Source organism: Trachypithecus francoisi, unplaced genomic scaffold (assembly GCF_009764315.1).
Source record: "Trachypithecus francoisi isolate TF-2019V2 unplaced genomic scaffold, Tfra_2.0 Lachesis_group6, whole genome shotgun sequence".
Classification (NCBI taxonomy): domain Eukaryota; kingdom Metazoa; phylum Chordata; class Mammalia; order Primates; family Cercopithecidae; genus Trachypithecus; species Trachypithecus francoisi.
This window is the reverse complement of record NW_022681471.1, coordinates 92,438,278-92,458,456: the sequence shown is the minus strand read 5'-3', so window position 1 is coordinate 92,458,456 and position 20,179 is coordinate 92,438,278. Positions and strand designations below refer to the sequence as shown.

General features: G+C 38.7%; 1 pseudogene; it reads right to left on the bottom strand.

The window, feature by feature from the left end:
* Positions 1-17,438: 17,438 nt before the first annotated feature.
* LOC117077797 lies at positions 17,439-19,013 on the bottom strand (annotated as a pseudogene).
* Between the last annotated feature and the right edge of the window lie 1,166 nt (positions 19,014-20,179).

Genomic DNA, 20,179 nt, shown 5'->3' with positions numbered 1-20,179 from the left:
TCTTACCATTAAAAATGTTGTAAATATATGAGGTGATGAACATGTTAATTGGCTTTATTGTGGTAATCATTTCATGGTGTATAAGAAAGCATTACATGTATACTGTAAATATATACAATTTTATTTATAAATTGTACCTCACTAAAAGTGAGAAAAAATATTATTAATAAATTTTTTTTTAATTAAGTAATTAATTAATAAAACATACTAATGAAAGAAAAGCAGTGTTGAAAGGCTTCCTGAAGAAAGTCTAGTTGTCCCTGAAGGAAGACTAATTGTTATTAAAATGTGTCAAATATTTTATTTTTGTATGGGAGGCAGTGTAGTTCATGGTTTAAAGTATGGTCTCTTGAGTCAGGTGCCAGGTTTTAATACTAGCCTTATGATTCATCAGTTGTGGCAAGTCCCTTAACCCTCCTGCATCTCTATTTTCTCATGTGTAATATAGGGATGACGATAGTACCTAACTTAGAAGGTTGTGAAAAATGCCAACATTTATGAGGTACATGGAAGAGTGTCTGGTGTTCCATACACAGTCCTTCCTTTTTTTCAATTGAAGTAAATCATATGTACAGAAAGGTACCTGCACAAATCGTAAGAAAATTATCACAAAAACGGACATACCGTATTATCTCCACTCAGTTCTCACAGAAGGTTCTTTGTGTCTCTTTTTCAATCACACTATCTCCTTCCTCACAAGGCAACGACTAATCCGTCTTACTACTGGATATTTGTTTTAAAATAAATGAGAAAAAAAATGAAGTGGAGTTACTAGTACCTATGGTAATTCTATGTTTAATGTTTTGAGAAACTGCCAAACATGTTTTTCAAAGCAGTTGTACCATTTTACATTTCCACCAGCAGTGTATTAGGTTCCAGCTTCTCCACATATTCATCTACACTCATTCTTATTCATCTTTTCCATTGTAGCCATCCTAGTGGGTGTGAAGTAGTATCTTATTGTGGTTTTGATTTGCATTTCCCTGAAAGCTAATGATATTGAGCATTTTTCATGTGCTTATTGGACATTTGTATATCTTCTTGGAGAAATGTTTATTCAAATCTGTTTACCATATTTTAGCTGGTTTATTTGTGTTTTTGTTGAGTTTTAACAGTTATTCATACTTTTTAGATACAAGTTCCTTATCAGATATATGATTTGTAAATATTTTCTACCATTCAGTGGGTTATGTTTTCACTTTTTTTATACTGTCCTTTGGAGCACAAAAGCTTTTAATTCTGATGAGATCTAATTTGTCTATTTATTCTTTTGTTGCTCATGCTTGTGATTTCATATCTAAGAAGGCTTTCCCTAACCCACGGTCATGAAGATTTACTCCTTATTTTCCTCTAAGTGTTTTATAGGTTTAGCTTTTACATTTAGGTCTGTGCTCCCTTCTGAATTAATTTTTGTATATGGTTTGAGGTAGAGGTCTAACTTCATTCTTTTTGCATATGGATACCCAATTGTCCTAGTCCCATTTGTTAAAAATACTATACTTTCTCTATTGAATTGACACCCTTGTCCAGAGTCAATTGGCTATAAATGTGAGGTTTTCTTTAGACTCTCAATTCTATTCTATTGATCTGTACATCTATCTTTATGCCAGTACCATGCTGTTGTAATTACTGCATCTCTATAGTAAGTTTTGAAATTGGAGCTAGTGGGTTCTCTAACTCTGATCTTATTCAAGATTGTTTTACCATTCTGAGAAGCTTGAATTTTTATATGAATTTTAGAACTAACTTGCCTATTTCTGCAAAGCTAGCTAGGATTTTCATAGGAATTTTATTAAATCTGTAGATAAATTGGGGGAGTATTGCCATGTTAACAATATTAGTCTTTCAAATCATGAACATGGAATGACATTCCATTTATTTAGGTTTTCTTTCATTTATTTTAGCAATCTTTTATAGTTTTCAGAGTATATGTTTCGCACTTATTTTGTTAAATTTATTCCTAAGTATTTTGTTCTTTTTGATGCTATTAAAAATGAAACTATTTCCTTAATTTTATTTTCAGATGGTTTAGTGTTAATGCATAGCAATCCAATTTATATATATTGATCTTGTACCCTAAAACCTTACTAAATTTTTAACATTAGTTCCAATAGGTTGTTTGGTGTATTCTTTAGGATTTTCAATATACAAGATCAGACCATCTAAAAATAGAAATTGTTTTACTTCTACCATTCTAATCTAGACGTCTTTTATTTCTTGTTCTTGTTTAGTTATCCTGGCTATAAACTCCAGCACAATGTTGGATCAAAGTAGTTAGTGTGGGCATCTTCCTTTTGTTTCTGATATTGGGGAGAAGTTGTCATTATTAAATATAATGTTAGTGGTCAGTGTTTTGTAGATGCCCATTATCAGAATGATGAAGTTTCCTTATACTCCTAGTGTGTTGAGAGGTTCTTTTTTATCATGAAGGGTTGTAGGATTTTATCAGATGCTTTTTCTGTATCTATTGACATGATCATGTGGCTTTTGTCCATTATTCTGTCAATACGTGGTAATACATTGATTGATTGATGTTAAATTAACCTTGAATTCCTGAGATAAGTCCCACTTGGTCATGATATAATCCTTTTTATATGTTGTGAGCATTTTGTTGAGGATCTATATTTATGATACAGTTTGGCTCTATGTCCCCACCCAAATTCCATGTTGAATTGTGATACTGAGTGTTGGAGGTGGGGCCTGGTGGGAGGTGATTGAATCATGAGGGTGAATTCTAATGGTTTAGCACCATCCCCTAGTGCTGTCTCATGATAGAGTTCTCATGAGATCTGGTTGTTTGAAGGTGTATAGCACCTCCCCGTTCTTTCACCCTCTCTCCTGCTGGCCAAGTGAAGATGTCCTTGCTTCCCCTTCATCTTCTGCCATGATTGTAAGTTTCCTAAGTCCTCTTCAGTCATGCTTCTTGTAAATCTTGTGGAACTGTGAGTCAACTAAACCTCTTTTCTTCATAAATTACCCACTCTCGTGTAGTCCTTTATAGCAGTGTAAGAACAGATTAATGTAATTCATAAGGAATAGTGGCTTGTAGTTTTTTTCTTATTTATGATCTTTTGTCTCATTTTGGTATCATAGTGATATTGGCCTCATGGAATAAGTTAGCCAGTGGCTCTCCTCTTCTATATTTTGGAAGATTTTGTGAAAAAATAGTATCAAATTGTCTTTACATGTTTGGTGGAATTCATTAGTAAAGCTATCTGGGAATGATCTTTTCTTTGTGGGAAGCTTAGATTACTAGTTCAATCTCTTCTTATACATCTATTCAGATTTTCTATTAATCTTGAATCAGTGTTGATAGTTTGGGTCTTTCTAGGAATTCTTCCATTTCATCCATGCTATCTGATTTGTTGGCATACAGTTGCTCATAGTATTTCCTTATAATCCTTTTTATTTCTATAAAGTTGACAGTAATATCACCTCTTTCATCCTGTTTAGTCATTTGAGTCTTCTCTCTTTTTATCTTGGTCAGTCTAGCTAAAGGCTTGTCCATTTTGTTAATCTTTTCTAAGACCCAACTTTTGCTTTTGTTGATTTTCTCCATTGGTTTTTAATTCTCTATTTTATTAGTTTCTACTGTAATCTTTATTCTTTCCTTTTGTCTGCTTTCTTTGGGTTTAATTTCTCTTCTTTTTCTAGTTTCTAGAGGTAGAAAATTAGGTTAGCAATTTGAGATCTTTCTTCTTTTCAATACAGGTGTTTAAAGCTACAATTGTATCTCTAATTACTGCTTTAGCTGCATCCTATAAAATTTTTTATATTATGTATTCGCTTTTGTTCATCTCAAAGTATTTTCTAATTTCATTTGTGAATATCTCCACATTTTTCTGCTATTGATTTCTATTTTCACTCCATTTAGGTCAGATAACATACTTTGTATGACTTTGATACTTTTAAATTTATGAAGGCTTGTTTTATAGCCTAGCATATGGATCTATGCTGGAAAATGTTCCATGTGCAACAAAGGTGAAGCAACAAACCACTATTCATCAGAACAAGCTGTTTTACACCGTTTTCAGGGACATAATCCACTACTGATATAATAACTTTGTGCAAGAGTTGGATTTTTCATCTCAACATGTTCCATCTGGTCTCTGGAAGAATTATTTCAGGTTGAAGTGGAAACCTAGCAACTATCTGGTTAACATGATCAATTTAGACAGCAGGAGGTCTGGCTGACTTACAGAGCTTAGCATTTAGCAACAATGAAGAGCTTGGAGTCTAGGTTTTCTGCAAGGCTAAATATAGTTTGTTAAGAGACATTTCAGGAAGTTAAATAGTCACTTCCCTGGGATTTTTCTCTTCAAAAATCAACAAAGCTAAAATCTCACAGATCTTCTTATTTGACCATTGCTATTAACTATGCTGTAATGTCTTCCCACTATTATCCAATTTGTCATTTGCAAGACACAGAATAGAGCTGGGGGTGGTTTTTTCAGAAATCGTTTTGCCAGGAACTTACTAATATCTCAAATAGTCACAGCTTCCAGGAGGCACATCAACCATACTGAAGGAGTTTTTGAAACTATGTATTGTATAAAATAATATGAACTCCATTAATGAAACAGCACAAAATACAAAACACCTGATATGTGTGCCCCTATCTGAGGACAGGTTACAAACATATTCTTGTCATTAACTTGTTTACTTTTAATTTAGTGTAAATATGTCTTTGACTAAGGATTAAAAGAGCTTAACTACCAATAAAAATCAAATATTTCAAAAATTCTCAAGTTTATTTAAATAACCGAATAATATTGTCTTGCTTATAGGTATATTTTGAGAAAAATATTTTTAAAACAAATTTTTAACAAGAGATACAAGAAATCAGTTAAATACATCAAAATATAAAGTATAGTGCTTATTGTGTCTGTTTCTAGCAGTAATATATTATGAAAAATATATTATCTTAAAAAGACCAAGATTTTATATGTGAAGAGAAAATATCTGGGAAGATGTATAAGAAAATAGTAACAGTGTTGACTCTGGAAAGAGAATCCAGGGTTGGCAGGGAGACTTACTTCGTATTTTATATATTCATTATATAATGGATTTTATAACATGTAATGCATTACTTTAACAAAAAAGAATAGTTGAAAGCCAGCAAGTAAAGCTAAGCTTCTGCCACTTTGTTAACCATTTCCCCTGGTCACAGGCAGAATTTAATACAGATCTAATGCATAGAATTCACAGCAGTTTAGAACTGGGGACTTTTAAGATCATCTGTTGTATTACATTAACTATTTCCAAACTAGTGTTGAGTTTGCTCAGTTCACCTGCTAGTAAATAAAACCACATTCCAGTAGAGCTAAAGAATATGGGCAGCTCTTGAAATTCACCTTAATGGAATTTGAGCTATAGTTGATGGTGTAGATTTCTGCCCTACTCCTTAATGTCATAAATGCCAGGATCATTTCTTGCAGAAATGGGTAGGATGAGTAGAATAGGTGTTTGCCGTGAGCCTTCCATCTCCTCCCTAAGTTCCAAACACATTCCATTACAGATTCAGATTTTTGAATGAAGACACTGACATTTACTGAAATGCATATGCTCCTGTGGGAAACAAGCAATGAAACTTAACCATGAAGAATTGAGTCTATTGATTATTTCCTGAAAGTTGGAAGCAAGCATATGGGGAAAAGGAGAGGAGAAACTGGAAACACCATGGAGAGGAAAGAGAATACTGAAGAAAGCTTGGTCTGCTTTCCTCTTCTGCCTTATTAGTGTGTAAGAAGCTTTAGAAAGTGGTTTTTGGTGGTAACTTTAGCCAGTCTAAAGCTGGACAGCACCAGCAATTTCCCCAAGTCCAGTACACACACGCACACACACACACACACACACACACAAACATATATATATATATACACACACACATACACACAGTCTCCTCACTAAGTCATAGTCATCATTGAGGACTTCAACCATTTTTAACTGCCCATGGCATACTGACTATAACATCTCTCATAGTCTTTATAACACTATATTGTAATTATTGTTTTTCTTACTTCTCTTCTTCACCAACTCATAAAATCTTTATGGGCAGTGACTGTGTCTTCTAACACCACATCTGGCATATAGTAGGTGCACAATAAATTTTTATTGAGTGAATGAATGAAGAAAATGAAGCCACTTACCTGCATTTTTACACTAAAACTATAAATTTTTCTCCAAAAAGAATATGAATCTTTAAAGAATTATGAATGTGTCCCCCTCCCAAAAATGATTGTTATGAATTTTCCATGGCTATAGCTTGGGTGTGAGTCTTACAGACAACATTTGGTAGCAGTGTCCTTCCGTATTTTCCAGGAAGAAAGAATTCTAAGTGATACGTATTCAAAGAATTCTCAGGTTTTTGAATGGGTATTAAGATTTGGAGTTGGTGGGGAGGAAAGGTTGGAGGAATGGGTGATAGTTAGAGAAGAAAGGAGTGAGAAGGAATATAAAGGACCAGCCACTATGGGTGGGGAAACCCAGGGTAAGAGCTGAGAGAGGTTGGCAGAACCTCCAGGGCAAGTTTACTTTAGGTTGGCTGTTCCTATTTCAAGTGTACACACGCCTCTGGAGCTCTCTAAAGCCATTTGGAGGGGAAAACCACACCTACGGCTTCTGAAATGAAAAGTTCCTCCAGGCCTCCAGAAATGAGTCCCCTGGTCTTAGTATTACTCACTTCCTGGAAAAGTCATAGCTGGTCTATCCTGACCTTCAGAGCCTGCAGGAGTACAGACTCATTTTCCAAAGAATGATGATTCAAGAAGAATTTAGAGAAATTGCTCAGGAAAGCCTCAGAAACAAATCTTTTTTGTCTTTTACTTTACTAAAAACTTCATGAACATGTTTACTGGGACTTTCTTTGGCAAGTTCTGGGTGAATCAGCATGAAAAACAAAAGCAATGTTGAAATTTAAATCTGTAAAAGGTGTCATTTCTATTTTCTAAAAGCTGCTCGGAACTTGAATCTGAAGTAATGATACACGCTTTACGGCTTCATGTGAAGTCGCACTTATAACCTGGAGCTTGGCACCATTTCTAGTTTTAGTGGCGCTATTATTACTTCTAGTTCTTTATTTTCTTCAACAACTTCAGTCTTGCTTTCCACTCTGGCATTGGTAACAGTAGTTCACCTTTAGAGAAAATATATTTACATTACCTTTATGTGTGTATGCTTACTTAGTAAGCAGAAAGCCAGTTTTGAGAATACTCTGTCCATTATTTCCTCCTCCCTTATGCAAGACTCTTGAGATTTTAACATTTTAATTAAGGCAAGGTTCTTTTCTGCAGCCTGGTGAGTATGGCCTATGGATTCAAGCCCTAGATTGTAGCAGGTAGAAACTTGTTGATAGTCCCTCCCTGAAATAACTGCCATCAACCAAAAGAAGCAGATAATCCACTTTTGTGCTTAGGGCAGCATGTTTTGTAGATGCCATGCTGCAGGCATACCTATGTGGACTTGTGAGAAATGAGGAATCTGGCCTATGAGCTTCCGCATCTGCAAACAAGCAAGCTCACAGTTCATCCCAGTCCAGCTCTTCCATCAGAGGATGACACATGCACCATTATTTTAATAAAGTCCATGTGTCATGAATGAGTCTCATTCATCAATTGTCCCCCCAAAGGTTTTATTGCTTGCGACCACTACATTTCATCTTTCTCACAATGGGTTCATATTATAGGTACCCATGGATGTATATATTGACCTACCAATTGCTTTAAAACCAAAAGAATGGAGAGAGATATAGCAAAGAGATATAATATAGATAGATAGATAGGTAGATAATAGATAGATAGATAGATACATACATACATACATACATACATACATACATAGCTTAAGGAACCACTGAATCAGTAAATCAAGCAACAAATGTGGGTGTTGCTGACATGAGTAGAATGATGGATGGATATTCTAGGAGCCTACATTAGGAGGACATCATTTTGTTCACACCCTGTCAAAGCTCTTGAGATGGTTACATTTTTACTAACAGGATGTTTTCATTAAGAAGGAAAAAACCCCACATAAATAGTTGAAAGCTAACATCTAATCAAATCTAAGGATTTTCCCCCATGCTCTCATTTCTGGAGCAGATTGGTGCAATTTATTTTCCTGTCTTGGGCAGTTCAGCAGCAGCTGAGGTTGTAGTCACAACTTAGCAATGTGGCTCATGTGACTTATCCAAATAGGAGCACAATTAGCAAAATGTGTTCCCATAAATGGCAGTTTAAACACTAAACTCTGGAGAGAATCCAAATGAAATCTAAGACAGAACAGCATGGGGAAAATGGTAAGTTCTGGTGAACTAAAATGCATTGGTCATGCCGTCGACTGGAGAGGGTCAAAGTCAGAATGACTTGAGAGTTTTTAAAAACTCACTACTAAAAGTCCCAAACCAAATAGCAGTCATTGCCTATAGAATGTTGTGAATGGGAAAAAATATGTAAGCTCTAAATGTTAGACTCAGGAGAATATTGTATTTGTCAGACTAACAAAACACTCGAACTTCAGCAATTCTAAATTTAGAACCAACGTTGAACTGTGGGAGTTCTATGTCCATAAAACCTTGAACTGTTGGAGTTCTGTGTCCACAAGGGCTGAAAAAGGAAACTTCTTGGTTTTCACTCCCAGAGCCTATAAGAATAAAAACTCGGCCGGGTGCGGTGGCTCACGCCTGTAATCCCAGCACTTTGCGAGGCTGAGACAGGCGGATCACGAGGTCAGGAGATCGAGACCCGCCTGGCTAACACGGTGAACTCCGTCTCTACTAAAAAAAATACAGAAAACTTAGCCGGGGGGGTGGTGGCGGGCGCCTGTAGTCCCAGCTTCTCAGGAGGCTGAGGCAGGAGAGTGGCGTGAACCCGGGAGGCGGAGCTTGCAGTGAGCCGAGATTACGCCACTGCACTCCAGTCTGGGTGACAGAGCGAGGCTTCGTCTCAAAAATAAATAAATAAATAAATAAAAAGAATAAAAACTCCTTGATCCCAGGGTCAATAGGAACAACGAACGAATTCATTGTTTTTCTTTATGTCTCAAACTCAAGTCGGTTGTCAACCAGAGCTTGGCAATGATGCAGAACTGCAGACTTGTGCTTCTCAAATATGGATATGAGGAGACACGGAGGGTTTTGGAAAGTAGAGCTATGGAGCTGCCAATAAAAGATACGTAAAGAAGAAGACAACAAAGATCCTACAAATGACCCCTTCCCTGCTCTGTAGCCCTCTTCTGGCTTATATTCTGATGTGAAAAGCATTTCTACCTGGTTTCCCTCAGGAAGTAAAGTTTGGCCTGAGCTCTGAAGTATGTGGAAGAAAGAAACAATGTATCAGACAAAGCAAACAGGCTGTGCAAAGGCTCTGTGGCAGAGATATTATGGCACATTCCAGGTACAGAAATAAGGTTAGTGTGGCTAGACTACAAGAAGTGAGGGAGAAAATGGCTGGAAGGGTAACTGAAGTGTCAGATCATCAGGGCCTTGAAAACCATGTCACTTTCTTTTTTTTTTTTTTTTTTTTGAGACGGAGTCTGGCTCTGCCGCCCAGGCTGGAGTGCAGTGGCCGGATCTCAGCTCACTGCAAGCTCCGCCTCCCGGGTTCACGCCATTCTCCTGCCTCAGCCTCCCGAGTAGCTGGGACTACAGGCGCCCGCCACCTCGCCCGGCTAATTTTTTTGTATTTTTTAGTAGAGACGGGGTTTCACCGTGTTAGCCAGGATGGTCTCGATCTCCTGACCTCGTGATCCGCCCGTCTCGGCCTCCCAAAGTGCTGGGATTACAGGCTTGAGCCACCGCGCCCGGCCGAAAACCATGTCACTTTCATTTGTATAGCTTTATATGCAGAACAATGAGTAGCCAGTGAAAGTTATTTGGGGAGACACTACATGCCCAGATTCTCATTTAGTGATTGGTCTGTATGAATTGTGGTGAATAAATTAAAGGTGGAGAGAGACTAGGTTCAAGGAGACTTTTCTTTTTTTCTTCTTATTTTTATTTTTAACTTTTAAGTTCAGAGCTACAACTGCAGGTTTGTTACGTAGGTAAACTTGTGTCATGGAGGTTTGTTGCACCTATTATTCATCACCCAGGTATTAAGTCTAGTACCCATTAGTTGTTTTTCCTGATCCTCTCCCTCCTTCCACTCTCAACCCTCTGAAAAGCCCCAGTGTGTGTTGTTCCCTTCTTTGTGTCCATGTGTTCTCATCATTTAGCTCCCACTTATAAGTGAGAACACGCAGTATTTGGTTTTCTGTTCCTGCATTAGTTTGCTAAGGATGATGGCCCCCAGCTCTATCCAAGTGCCTGCAAAGAACATGATCTCATTCTCTTTTATGGCTATGTAGTATTCCATGGTGTATATCTGCCATTTTCTTTATCCAGTCTATCATTGATGGGCATTTAGATTGATCCCATGTCTTTGCTATTGTGAATAGTGCTGCAATGAACATACGCATGTGTGTGTCTTTATAATAGAATGATTTATATTCCTTTGGATATATATCCAGTAATGGGATTGCTTGCTGGAATACTATTTCTGTCTTTAGGTCTTAGAGGAATCACCACCATCTTCCACAATGGCTGAACTAATTTACACTTCCACCAACAGCCTATAAGTGCTCCTTTTTCTTCACAACCTCACCAGGATCCATTATTTTTTGACTTTAAAAATAGCCATCTGACTGGTGTGAGCTGGTATCTCATTGTGGTTTTGATTTGCATTTCTCTGATGATCAGTGATGTTGGTTTATTATTATTATTATTATACTTTAAGTTTTAGGGTACAAGTGCACAATATGCAGGTTTGATACATAGGCATACATGTGCCATTTTGGTTTGCTACACCCATCAACTCGTCATTTACATTAGGTATTACTCCTAATGCTATCCCTCTCCAACCCCCCACCCTGTGTCCAAGTGTTCTCATTGTTCGATTCCCACCTATGAGTGAGAACATGCAGTGTTTGGTTTTCTGTCTTTGTGATAGTTTGCTGAGAATGATGTTTCCAGCTTCATCCATGTCCCTGCAAAGGACATGAATTCATCCTTTTTTATGGCTGCATAGTATTCCATGGCATATGTGTGCTACATTTTCTTAATCCAGTCTATCATTGATGGATATTTGGGTTGGTTCCAAGTCTTTGCTATTATGAATAGTGCTGCAATAAACATACATGTGCATGTGTCTTTATAGTAGCATGATTTATAATCCTTTGGGTATATAGATGTTGGGTTTTTTTTCATATGATTGTTGGCACACATATGTCTTCTTTTGAGAAGTGTCTATTCAAGTCCTTGACCACTCTTTAATGTGGTTGTTTTTTTTTTTCTTGTAAATTTGTTCAAGTTCCTTATAGATGCTGGGTATTAGATCTTTGTTGGATACGTAGCTTGCAAACTTTTTCTCCCATTCTCCCAGGTTGTCTTTCTACTCTGCTGATAGTTTCTTTCACTGTGCAGAAGTTCTTTAGTTTGATTACATTCCATTTGTCAATGTCTGCTTTTGTTGTGATTGCTTTTGGCGTCTTTGTCATGAAATCATTGCCTGTGCCTATGTCCTGAATGGCATTGCCTAGGTTGTCTTCCAGAGTTGTTGCTGTTTTTTCTTTTATAGTTTTGGGTTTTATATTTAAGTCTTTAATCCATCTTGAACTAATTTTTCTATATGGTTAAGGAAGTGGTCCAGTTTCAGTCTTTTGCATATGGCTAGTCAGTTATCCCAGCACCATTTATTGAATAGGAAATCCTTTCCCCATTGCTTGTTTTTGTCAGACCAGATAGTTGTAGGTGTGCAGTCTTATATCTGGGTTATCTTCTCTGTTCCATTAGTCCATGTGTCTGTTCTTGTACCAGTACCATGCTTTTTTGGTTACTATTGCCCTGTGGAATAGTTTGAAGTTGGGTAGCATGATGCCTCTAGATTTGCTTTTTGCTTAGGATTGCCTTGGCTATTGGGACTCTTTTTTGGTTTCATATGAATTTTAAAATAATTTTTTCTAGTTCTGTGAAAAATGTCATCGTAGTTTAATGGAAATAGCATTGAATCTATAAATTGCTTTGGAGAGTATAGCTATTTTAATGATATTGATTCTTCCTATCCATGAACATTGAATGTTTTCCCATTTGTTTGTATCATCTCGATTTCTTTCAACAGTGGTTTGTAGTTCTTCAAGGAGACTTTTCAAGAGACTACTCTATTAGTCCAGGCAAGAAATGATTATAGCTTGGCCTAATGTGGGAGCAGAGGAGACAGATGGAAGTGGATGAGTATAGGAGGGAAAATTCACAGGACTTGTTGAAGGATTGACCATGGAGAGTAACACAGATGGAGGTGCCAAAGATTATTCCTGGGTTTCTATCATGTCCAATTTGGTAGAACTACTAACTAAAAAAAAAAAAAAAAAAAAAAAAGCAAAACAACAAAACACACACACACACTAAAAGAGAGTCAGATATTGGAGAGAAAGCATAAGATCACATTTGGACCTGTGGAAACTCTATCAATGGGCCAATAGAGGAGAATCCATCTCCTACAGAGATAAGAGGAAAACCAGAGGTGAACAATGTCAGGAAAAGAGAGTATCAATAATTAGTTAGCTAAAATGTAATAATGTCAGGATTAAAAGAAGTGTCTGAATGAAGAAAATGTACAAGGTGGAAACTTTTTAAAAGCTTGACCTTTAATAGAGATAAAAGTGGTACTATTAATCAAGGGAGAAGTCAGTTGCAATAATTCCAAGGTGTAAAACTTATAGGTGTTACTGAAATGAATTGGACTGGGGCCTTCCCATCCAGCATAGTAAGGCCAAACATCCACACTGAGGTTTGCAGCAGGAAAAGGAGGGTGTTTATTTGCAGGACACAAGGAGGAATTGGGCAGCTCGTGCTTAAGACCCAACCTCCTCGGTGACTTGCAAGTAAGGGTTTTCAACGGCAGGGGAAATTTTCAGGAAAGCAGAAGTTACAGGCAAACTTATAAATTACTACATGGAAACTATACACTGGTTTGGCCTTAAAGGGGGGACAGCTTAAGCAGGGGTTTATAGATCATAGGCAGATTCAAAGACTTTCTGATTTGCAATTGGTTAAGGAAGAGAAGCTTTGTTTAAAAATTTGTGATCACCCAAAAGGAATGTTAGCTCTGACTCATGGGTGTAACTTCCTCACCCACGAGGACTCAGACCCTCAGGAAGGACTTCAGAACATAGAATGGTGGTCAGGGTTCAGTCCCTAGTTCCCCTTTATCTGAGGTCTGCCTGCCAGCACATCTGTTTGATGGAGGTCTGTGGGGATCTGGGTTTCTGAAAAACAGCTTAGGGACATATATTAAGATATTACCTTTAGTTTCTATAGGGAAACAAACATCTCATGACTCTAACTTCCTTGGCGATTGTTTTAAGCTACTATTACCTTTTTGCTTATCAAGTTGCTCATTTAACTCTCAGGGCTAGCTAGGTAGAATTTCCAGAACTTCCTTTGAAGGAACTCAAGATTTTCCTTTATTTCCATGCTTGGGGGGGGGGGTGGGAGTCCATGGCAGGCCCCTAAGAGGCGTCCCTGCTTTGTCTCACAGGTTCATCAGAATGGGGTGTCCTCAGATGTGATTTGTAGTTGTGGGTTCTGATATGGATTTGTCTAGGATTTGGTGGCAAGAGATGTGGAGATTAGGACTAGGATTGAGTCACTATTTCAGGGGATAGCCTGGGGATGACCTAGGGAATTGTTAAGGAACAAGAGGTTACTATTTCTTTACATGGTGAGGATTGTCCTTTTTTTTCCAGTCCAACCAGTGATTCCCAACTGACTTGACAGATGCTAACCTGCTATATTGCTTCTGCCATAATAATTTTTCCACAATGATTCTTAACCTATTACAAATGTATGGAAACAAATTAACCTGAGTACAATTGACTTGGTTACATTCTAAACATATACCTTTAGGAATGAGTTCACTTAATCATATAGGAAACTAAATGAAGATACCAGCACGGAGACTGAAAAAGCTGATGAATATAGAAGTTTTGAGGGCAAATGATTGTATGTAGGGTAGGAGGGAGATGATGTAGAAGAGATCAAGTCTGCAGTCCTGGGTGAGTGGGAGGAAGAGAGAAGTCAGATGGCAGGATCTATTTGAGGAGAGGTGCAGACAGTTTTGAGCATGTTTTGCTTGAGACCCTGGCATGAAGTCTATGTGGATTTTTCCAAGAGTCTGTTATAAACATTTGGCTGTTATTTTGTTGGAAACATCTTACTGTTATATGGGATGTCATACAACAATAAAAGTGCTGAGCTTCTCAGGGACTCTGGGATGCAAATAAGCTCACTTTTCACTAGGACCTCCTCCACCCCAACCCCTACAGATATTTAAGTTGTAACTTCCTCAAGCAGTTCTTTCCTCATCATGTAGCTCTGGTCCATGCCATGTGTGCCAATGGTAACCAAACCTTTCATCCTGACCATTACTAACTGGATTGGCGCCCCAGCCAAAGGCAACCAATCTTTTTGGAGAAAAGAGAAGCCAATGTCCTCTGAGAAGGTACGAAATAACACCACTTGAAGGTGGGAAAGGCTTCAAGAACTTAGGTTTTTAAGGAGTAGCGATCATTTTACTTTCTCAGTTATTCGTTAATATGTTGAATTACATTGGTTTTTAAATGTTAAAGTCTGTTTTTCTTGGAATAAGTCTCATTGGTCATGGCGCATTAACTTTTATACATATATCTGGATTTTATTTGCTAATATTTTGTTTAGAATGTCGGCATTCATGTTCATGGAGATGGCCTGACATTAATTTTCATTTCTTGTAAAGTCTTTTGCAGGTTTTTTGTATCATAGTTATATTCATATCATAAAATGAATTGGGAACCTCTGGTTTCAGCTCCAACAGGTAAAGAGCTTAGAAGTTGTCACTTCCGGCCGGGCGCGGTGGCTCAAGCCTGTAATCCCAGCACTTTGGGAGGCCGAGACGGGCGGATCACGAGGTCAGGAGATCGAGACCATCCTGGCGAACACTGTGAAACCCCGTCTCTACTAAAAAATACAAAAAACTAGCCGGGCGAGGTGGCGGGCGTCTGTAGTCCAGCTACTCGGAGGCTGAGGCAGGAGAATGGCGTGAACCCGGGAGGCGGAGCTTGCAGTGAGCTGAGATCCGGCCACTGCACTCCAGCCCCGGCGACAGAGCAAGACTCCGTCTCAAAAAAAAAAAAAAAAAAAAAAGAAGTTGTCACTTCCATCCTTATAATAAGAAAAGCCTGAACAAACTGAAAATCAATGATTTTTCCTGGACCTATCAGAGAGCTGAAGTTGCAAGGTAGACCACCACTCTGAAATTGGGAGAGACAGGCAAATCCAGAGAAGTACAGCTAATATTTGTGTATCTGGAGCAGAAGCCACTTGGAACCATAAATTCTTAGGAACACTTAAATAGTAATTTTGATGGTAATTTTGACAAATTGCTAGAAGCTGAGTGTGAACTAGCATGAGACTGAGAAACTTCTGGGGCCACCGTCTTAGTAGGGCCCTCATATTTTCATGGATTCTATTTCCAAAAACCTCATTAGTTTCTCCCTTACTGGTTCTGGTGGGATAGAGCGGGGGAGAAAATAAATCTTTATGAAATAACCCAAGGTATGCTCCATAGCAAAGGCATCTCCAGGGACAAATAGGCTTTTCCAGAGCCTTATCCCACCTGGGAAAAGGGCATTGATCCCACTCTATTTTCCTCTAACCTTCCTGTCTCACCTAACAGGGAGGGAAAAGTGAAGAAACACTTGTGAAGGACAGTGTCCAGGAACACAGGCCCACCGAAAGGCTGAGATTTCATCATAAGATTATAGAATACTTTCATTCTATATACTAATATGCTCCCCAATAATGAACGTAGATTATATGGACAAGAATTGAATATAGAGAAACACAAAACAAATTTATTGAGGTGATGGAAATGTCTCATGTCTTAATTAGAGTGACAATTTTCTGGGTGTATAAATCCATCAAAACACATAGAACTGTCATCTTAAATCTGTGCATTTTATTTTACCTAAATTATACCTCAATAAAAAACAAATATGGGTAAAATACATTATAGCAGAAAAAGCTGTAAGATACAGACTCTCTCTGAGCAGGAGTACTTAGGGAAACCCAAAGTCAACAAAGGAGACAGGAACAAGGACATTAACGGAATTTGAAGCCTTTGTCACCTATAGCCACCATAAACATTAAAGATAGCCCAACTCCCAGCCAGATTAATATAAAAGCTTACACTAAAGGACTATTTATATTATGTCTGACTTTCAAAAACAGAATGAAGTGGGAAGCAGTTTTTCTTTTTCTGTTCTTTGAGTTTGGTTACAATTGGTATTATTAATTCTTTACATATTTGGCACAATCCGCCAGTGAAGCCACTTGGATCTAGAGTTTTCTTTATGGGAAGGCTTTCACTAGTGGATTCAATTGTTTTAACAAGTATAAAACTAGTCAAATTTTCTTATGTTTTTAGTGTCGGTTTGGGCACCTGATGTTTTTTAAGGAATTTACTATTCACTTAAGTGTCAAATATATTAGTAGTAAGTTTTCTTTTAGCGTTAGTAAGATCTATAGTTAATGTTTACTTTTTTATTTTTAATATTAGTAATGTGTTTCCTCTCTCTTGAACAGTTTTACTGGCATTATTAATTTTGTTAATCTTTTCAGACATCACTTTTGCCTATTTTGATGTTTTCTGTTCTATATTAATTTTTATTTCACAACATTTTCCTAGTGTCTTTATTTTTACTTCCTTCTATTTCCCTTCGATTTTATTTGATGTTCTTTTTCCAGCTTTTTGAGATAAAAGCTTAGATCATGAATTTTGGCTTTTATTATTTTCTAATATATGTAAGTAAAGCTACAACTTTTCCTCTAAACTCTATAGCTGCATCTCCCAAATTATTATTTGTCATGTTTTCATTATAAGTCATTTTTGTAAAACTTTCTAATTTCTTTTGCTATTTTTGGGATCATGACTCATAAACAAGTATATTGTTTTATTTCCAAATTTAGGATTTTTATAGTTATCTTTTATTACTGATTTCTGTCTTACCTAGGGTCAGAGAACACATTCTGAATGATTTCAATTATTTAATATTTATTGGAACTTTGAAAACCCAGAATATGGTCGCTTTTGGTATAGTCCAAGTTCACTGATAAAAATGTGTATTCTATTGTTTGCCACAGATTTGTATACATGTCAGTTAACTCAATTGTATTAATTTTGTTATACTTGACTGCTATATATATATATATATATATTTTTTTTTTTTTCAGAGCTAACTGAGGTTTTATTTTGGACAAAAAAAAAAAAAAGCAAATGAATTGTTTTGTAACTGGAGGCATGGGCAAGGGGGGGGTCCTCAGGCAGTAAACTCCCCCGTGAGTGGGCTGAGGGCTGGGCTAGGGCTGAGCCTCAGATGGGCCTCCCTCCCGTTCCCTGTACTCCCTTGCACAGCAACCTCCCTCCCGGGCTCTGGGACAGCCACAGGAGGGGCACGCTGGGAGGGGCTGCCGCAGCTGTTCCCTTGGGCAGGATGTCAGAGGACTGGAACACCAGCATCCCATCACAGGTCTCGATCTTCTTCACAACCACGGCCCTGGTGGAGCTGGTGCGGCTGAAGGAGCTGGAGCCCGCACCAGAGCCAAAGCCGGAACCCAGGCCGTAGCTGAGGCCGGGGCTTGTGAGGCCGCCATAGGCAGAGCTCAGACCACCTGCATAGCCGCTGGTGGTCTTCCTACGGGTGCTCATGTTCTGCATCCCAGACTCCAGCCGGCACTCCTTGCCCTCCAGCAGCTTCCTGTAGGTGGCGATCTCGATGTCCAGGGCCGGCTTGACGTTCATCAGCTCCTGGTACTCTCACGCAGCTGCCGCACCATGTCCTGCTTGGCCCGCTGCAGGGCAGCCTGCAGCTCGGACAACTTGGCGTTGGCATCCTCAACGGCCAGCTACCCACGCTGCTTGGCATCTGCGATGGCGGCCTCCAGGGAAGCCCGCCCTCAGTCTCAGCCTGGAGCCGGTTGATGTTCCGGCTGATGTTCATCTCGGAGATCTCAGCCTTTGTATGCCCCAGGTCATCCCCGTGCTTCCCAGCCAGCGTCTGCAGTTCCTCATACTTGATCTGGTACCTGCTCTCAGCCTCAGCCCGGCTGCGGTTGGCAGTGTCCTGGTACTGCGCCTTGATCTCAGCCATGATGCTGTCCATGTCCAGGGAGCGGCTGTTGTCCATGGACAGCACTACAGACGTGTTTGAGATCTAGGACTGCAGCTCACGGATTCCCTCTTCATACAGCTGCCTGAGGAAGTTGATTTCGTCAGTAAGTCCTTCCAGACTAGACTCTAGCTCTACCTTGTTCATGTAAGCTTCATCCACATCCCTGATGAGGACAAATTCATTCTCCATCTCTGTACACTTATTGATCTCATCCTCATACTTATTCTTGAAGTCCTCCACCAGCCCCTGCATGCCTGCATGTTGCCAAACTCCGCCTCAGGCTTCAGCTTCTCCTGGGCCAGAGTCTCCAGCTGCCATCTAAGGTTGTTGATATAACTCTGGAACATGTTGTCCATGTTGCTCTGAGCCATCTTCTGCTGCTGCAGGAGGCTCCACTTGGTCTCCAGCATCTTGGTCTGCTGCTCCAGGAACTGTATCTTGTTGATGAAGGAAGCAAACTTGTTGTTGAGGATCTTGATCTGCTCCTTCTCCTGGGTGTGCCCAGCCTGGATGTTGGAGTCCACCTCCAGGTGAAGGGGGCTCAGCAGGCTCTGGCTGACTGTGATGGTGGTGAGGCCTCCCATGTCACTGACCCCACCATAACTTCTGCCCAGGCCACCCCGGAAGCTGCTGCTGCCCACTCAGGAGAAGCTTGGGGAACTGATGTGGGCACTGGGCCCACTTGTCTAGGAGCAGCTGCTGAAGGCCCGGGGGCCAGAGGTGGACATCTTGTAGGACTTCTGAGTCACCCTGGTGGACATGGTGGAGGCAGGAGTGGAAGCAGGCAGGCTGAACCAGGCGGAGATTCCAGAAGGAGCAGAGAAGCTGCTTCTTGGTGAGCAACTGCTATATCTTTACTGTTTTATTTTTCATTTGCTTGTACTATCAGGCACTGATAAATTTGTTAATGTTAGTTATGGATTTTTCTATTTCTGTACATTTCTGCTTTATATACTTTTCAGATATATTACTGGGTATATACAATAATAGTTTTTATTCGCTTCTCCTATTTATTGGTATGAAATGTCTCTATCTCAAACAATTCTTCATGCCTTGAATTGCATGTTATATAATATTATTTTGGCTACCTTATTTTCTTTTGGTGTATACTTTTTAATCTTTTTGCTATAAATCTTTCTGTGTCTTTATATTGATATCTTCCTTTTAGGCAGTATAAAGTTGGGCAGGGTTTGTTTCTAGGCATCTTATTCTGTCTATTAGCCTATCGTTTTAACAATACTATGTACAGTGCCATAAGTATTATAGCTAATTATTGGTATCTAGTAAGGATATTTTCTCTTTAGGGGTGTCTTGGCTATTTTTATACTTCGTTTTTTCATATTTGTTTTAAATCATTTTGTCAAGTTACACACACACACATGCCTGCTGGGTTTGGGTTGCAATTCCACTGAATCTGTTGATCAACTGGAGGAAAATTGATATCATCACAATATTAAGTCTTCCTACCCATGACTACAGTTTCCACTTAGAACTGTTTAAATGACTTTCAATATAGTATTTTATTTTCACAATAAATATATTACATCCTTTTAACTACTTTTTTTTCTAGGAACTGCAGGGTTTTAATGCTAAGTTCATTTTCCGTCACTGGAATATAGAAATGTTATTGAAATTTTAAACTTTTTATTTTGAAATAATTTGAGATTTATAGAAGAGTTACATTGATAATATATAGAATTCCCATATACTCTTCACCCTGCCTAATGTTCACATCTGATATGGTTTGTCTGTGTCCTCACCCAAATCTCAACTTGAATTGTATCTCTCAGAATTCCCACATATTGTGGGAGGGACAATTGAATCATAGGAGTTCGTCTTTTTCCCATGCTGTTCTCGTGATAGTGAATAAATCTCACAAGATCTGATGCGTTCATCGGGAGTCTCTGCTTTTGCTTCCTCTTCATTTTCTTTTGCCACTGCC